Genomic DNA, 5224 nt, shown 5'->3' with positions numbered 1-5224 from the left:
CTGATAAATTTCTGAATTGCTTTTCTACGTCATCTTGGAATTCACTGAGTCTCCTTAAAAATGCCATTTTGAATTCTTAATTGGAGAACTCACATATTACTGTCTTGTTAGGTTTAGCCACTGGTCCCTTACTTTGTCCATTTGAGGAGCTCATGGTTCCCTGTTTGCTTTTGCTGATTGTTAATGTACATCTATGCCTTTGCACTGAAGGATTAGTCACTTACTCCAGTCTTCTCTGTCTGGATTGTTTTGGCTTTTACTGGCTCTGTTTGCTTACAGATTCTTCGTAATTGACCTGTTGGTTTCTTTTTTTTCTGCTAGGTCGCTGCCTCCTTTTCAGCACTCACTGGCACCTTAAAGCCAGGTTTGCCTTGGCTCTGTTAAATTTCAGAGTGTCATCCATCTTGAATCGGGGAGGTCCCAAAGGGGATATCCCACTAGCTTAGGAAGGCTGGCTAGGGGTTCATTCCCAGGGCAGCTGTGGAAGAAACATCGTACAGCATGGTGCTAATGAACACTCTGATTTGGCATCTCCTTTGGCCAAGTTACAGAGTATAGAGAGTTTCCAGGGCTCGGGATGGTAGTCCCACCTCCCTACTTTGTCTGTGGCTATTCTCAGAGGATATTTCTCCCTTCAGGCACTCCTGATGCTTCCTGTAGGTTGAGGTGGGGACAGATTGCCTGCCAGGGAACCCAAGATGGTAGGGAAGTTGGTTATTCACCTCGATCTCACTTTTTCCCATGTAGAAACGATGAGTGGAGGGGGAATTTCCTGCCCACTTGGTGTCATGCAGATTGGAGAGAGGAATGTCATGGATATGGAAGAATTATTCTCTTACTGTCTGCTCAGAGGATTTTGTCCTTTCTCTGTGGTCCCAGGAACTGTTTTACCCTCATATTTCGGTTCTGGGATATTGGGATATTGCTGGCAATAATTTTGGCACTCTGTATTTGTTTTTGGTTTTCTGAGGGGGTGTGGGGAGGAAAGTCAGTGTGTTAATCTGTTTGCATTACTATAAAGGAATACTTGATACTGGGTAATTTATAAAGAAAAGAGGTTTATTGTGGCTTACAGTTCTGCAGGCTCTATAGGAAGCATGGTGCTGACATCTGCTTCTGGTGAGGGCCTCAGGAAGCTTCTGATCATGGCGGAAGGTGAAGGGGGACCAGGCACATTCTATGGACAGAGAGAGAAAGAGAGGGAGCAAGAGAGACAGGCAGGAGGTGCCAAGCTCTCTTAAACAACCAGATCTTGGCCAGGTGTAGTGGCTTATGCCTGATTACAGCACTTTGGGAGGCCAAGGCAGGCAGATCACTTGAGGTCAAGAGTTCAAGACCAGCCTGGCCAACATGATGAAACCCTGTCTTTACTAAAAATACAAAAATTAGCCGAGTGTGGTGGTGGGTGCCTGTAGCCCCAGCTACTTGGGAGGTTGAGGCAGGAGAATCGCTTAAACCCGGGAGGCAGAGGTTGCAGTGAGCCAAGATCATGCTACTGCACTCTAGCCAAGATGACAGAGCAAGACTCCATCTCAAAACAAATACAGATCTTGTGTGAACTAATAGAATAAGAACTGACTCGTTACCATGAGGACAGCACCAAGTCATTCATGAGGGATCCACCCCTATGACCCAAACACCTCCCACCAGGCCCCACCTCCAACATTGGTGATCATATTTTAACAAGAGATTTGAGACTGAGTAACATAGTGAGAACCCCATCTGTACAAAATTTTAAAAGTTAGCCTGGCATGATGGAGCAAGCTACTATAGCTACTCAGGAGGCTGAGGTGGGAGGATTGCTGGAGCCTAGGAGATGGAGGCTGCAGTGAGCCAAGAGAGCGCCACTGGCAGGGCACGGTGGCTCACGCCTGTAATCCCAGCACTTTGGGAGGCCGAGCTGGGCGGATCACGAGGTCAGGAGATCGAGACCATCCTGGCTAACCCCGTCTCTATTAAAAATGCAAAAAATTAGCGGGCACCTGTAGTCCCAGCTACTCGGGAGGCTGAGGCAGAAGAATGGCGTGAACCCGGGAGGCGGAGCTTGCAGTGAGTGGAGATTGGCGCCACTGGACTCCAGCCGGGGTGACAGAGCAAGACTCCGTCTAAAAAAAAAAAAAGATAGTGCCACTGCACTCCAATCTGGGTGACACAGACCCTATCTCAAAAGAGGAAAAAAAAAAAAAAACATGGGATTTTAGGAGGACTAATATTCAAACCATATCAGCCAGCTTGCTTCTACCACCATTTTGGAACTGGGAGTCCTCCTGGATTGCAATTTGTAATAGCATCATTATAGTAAGTCACAATTGAGAATGTGTCATTTGAACAAACACTTGATGTTAAGGAGGGGATAAGCTGCATAGGGATTATGGGGAGAGCATTTGATGAAGGGGAAATAATAGAAACCAGCCAGAAGTGTTCCAGTGCCGATGGCACTTCACAGAGTGAGTGGTGGCAGAGCGTACTTAGGGAGGTAGAGTTAAAAAAAATTAATGGGGTTGGGCTGGGAGCAGTGGCTCATGCCTGTAATCCCAGCACTTTGGGAGGCCGAGGTGGGCAGATTACGAGGTCAGGAGTTTGAAACCGGCCTGACCAACATGGTGAAATCCCATTTCTACTAAAAATACAAAAATTAACCGGGCGTGGTGGCAGGTGCCTGTAATCTCACCTACTCAGGAGGCTGAGGCAGGAGAATCGCTTGAACCTGGGAGGTGGAGGTTGCAGTGAGCCGAGACTGCGCCACTGCACTCCAGCCTGAGCAACACAGCGAGACTCCATCTCAAAAATGAAAATAGAAAATAAAAAATAACGGGGTCATCAGATTGTGGTGTGGGTACAATAGCAAATAATATTGCCGGACCTAGTGTTGGTCCAGCTGATGGATAGAAACTGGTGTGTTATTGGGATTTTAGTTGACAGTTCCCTGATTACAGTGGGGTACAGCCTTAGTTTATCAGTCATTCCTAAAGCTCAGAAGGTACTGAGACTCTTGGCTAACTGTATAGGACAATTGTGAAGCCTGGAAGCCCAGGAAATCCCCGGGAAGGTCCATAACATCATTTCCCAACCCTGGAAAAGAGTAGCTTTGAGACTGGGGTTACCAGATTTAGCAAATAGGAATACAGAATGCTCAACTGAATTTGAATTTCAGATAAATAACAAAAGAAAAGTTTGTACATAAGTATACCCCCATGCAATTTTTGCTCAAAAATATTATATTGAGCAAAAGAAGCTGGGCACAAAAAAGTACATATTATTTGATTTCATTCTATAAAATTCTAGAAGAGGCAAACTAATCAAAAATGACAGAAGTCAGAACAGTGCTTGCTTGAACAGGGCAATAATTGACTTTTTAAGGGTCACAGGAGAACTGATTTCTGGGGTGATAGAATTGTTCTATAGCAATAGTATTGTCTAGGATGGTGGTTACATGGGTGCATGCAATTATCAAAGCTTATTGAAGTGAATATTTAAAATCTGTGGCCTTTTGGTTTTTCGTTTGTTTTTTCCTTTTTTGAGACAGAGTCTCTCTCCGTCACCCAGGCTGGAGTGCGGTGGTGGCACAATCTCGGCTCACTGCAACCTCCACCTCCTAGGTTCAAGCGATTCTCCCACTTCAGCCTCCCGAATAGCCGGAGCTTCAGGCGCACCCCACCATGCCCGGCTAATTTTTGTATTTTTAGTAGAGATGGGGTTTCACCACGTTGGCCAGACTGATCTCGAACTCCTGACCCAAGGCAATCCACCCACCTCAGCCTCACAAAGGGCTGGGATTTACAGGCCTGAGCCAACGCGTCCTGTCCTAATTGTTGTATTTTTAGTAGAGAGGGGGTTTCGCCATGTTGGCCAGGCTGGTCTCGAACTCCTGCGCTCTGACAATCTGCCCACCTCCGCTTCCCAAAATATTAGGATTCCAGGCATGAGCCACCGCGTCCGGCCTCTTGCTCCATCTTCTTTACCTCTCCACTGTGTCAGTTTTATTATTCTCTTCTTCTCTAGACACTTTCTTCCTCAAGATAGGGGGCAGAGTGGGAAAATGACCATAGTCAGAACCTGTGGGAAGGACCCACCCAAAGAGAAAAGGCTTTTTGTGCCCAGGCTGCAAATTCAAAAACCCAGGGAAGGACTCTCATTAGTTCAGTCTCCATTCTGTTCCAGGTGGAGCATAATGATTGGTCCAGCCTGACTCGTTCGCCCATCTCTCACCCATCACCATGGTGGGGAGGGGACACGCAGGAGACTGTCAGTTTCTATCCTAAACGGGGGAGGGGGTGGAGGTGATCATTTTCTGAGCTCCTATAAACAAAGTTTCAGTTCTTTTTCCTCCTATGGCTGGAACACTGGAATAAGGAATGAGGTCGTCTGTCTGCAGAGACGGGTTGGGGAGTATAGTCTCCCCCGCCCAGCCAAGCTCAGGTCCCTGCATACAGCAGGCGCCTAATTAACGCTTATAGCACGAATGACTGAATGAATACCCTGTTCCCACAGGCTGTCCTGGGATGGTCCTAATTTCACAGACCCTTCAGCGGATCAAGAATGAATCGGGCCCAGGGGTCCCGCCCACCGGCTGAGTGCATCTTAGGACGCAGAGACAAGACCAGGGAGGGCAGAACCTTTGAGCGTTAGGCGGCACCTTGGAGACCCCGCCACCACGAAGGGCCCAGTTAGGGGCGGAGCTTCTAAACCCTAGCATTTTGGATTGAACCATCTTCCAGCGGTTAAAGGGGAGAGCCGAGAAAGCCCTTCTGCATTTGTCGCCAGGCTTTTTACCACTCTCTGGCCACAGTAACGATGTATTTGCTTCTCTAACGGCCACACCGTTTCCCCCTTCGCCTCGTTACTCCTCAAAGCCCCGCGCGGCCACAAGAGTCCAGACTTCCCCACCACCACCTTGCAGTGGCTCGCCCCAGTTTGACGCATTGCAGGGAAGGTCGGACCAATGGGCGCCACGCTCTCATTTCCGCCATGGGCCGGGCCCAATAGTGACGCGGCTCACAGAGGGACGCATCACGCACCGCCGCGCCGTGCCCCTCCGCCGAGGGGGAAAGTGGAGTGGGCCCGGGAGGCGGGGCGCGTGGCGAGGAAAAGTAGTCCGAGCGCGGGAGCGCGCGCGCGCGCGCCCGGTGGCAAATCCAGTTCCTGTGCAGGGTGGGGACGAGAGATTCGCGGTCCCGTTGGTGTGGAGCTGGGCGCGGAGGGATCCGTGGGAGCCGCAGTGCGG

At 49.1% G+C, this 5224-nt stretch overlaps 1 protein-coding gene across 1 annotated transcript in view; it reads left to right on the top strand.

Moving 5' to 3' along the window:
* Positions 1 to 5085: 5085 nt before the first annotated feature.
* The window catches only part of CALM3 (calmodulin 3 (phosphorylase kinase, delta)), a 9784-nt gene continuing 9645 nt past the window's right edge, over positions 5086 to 5224 (top strand). The window contains exon 1 of the mRNA XM_011962952.1: positions 5086 to 5180. The gene's annotated coding sequence lies outside the window, so the exon portion shown is untranslated. The remainder of the gene's footprint in view (positions 5181 to 5224) is intronic.

The sequence above is a fragment of the Colobus angolensis genome, unplaced genomic scaffold (assembly GCF_000951035.1).
Source record: "Colobus angolensis palliatus isolate OR3802 unplaced genomic scaffold, Cang.pa_1.0 Scaffold60, whole genome shotgun sequence".
NCBI lineage: Eukaryota > Metazoa > Chordata > Mammalia > Primates > Cercopithecidae > Colobus > Colobus angolensis.
The sequence above is the reverse complement of the archived record's forward strand: the minus strand, read 5'-3'. Positions and strand labels throughout refer to the sequence as shown.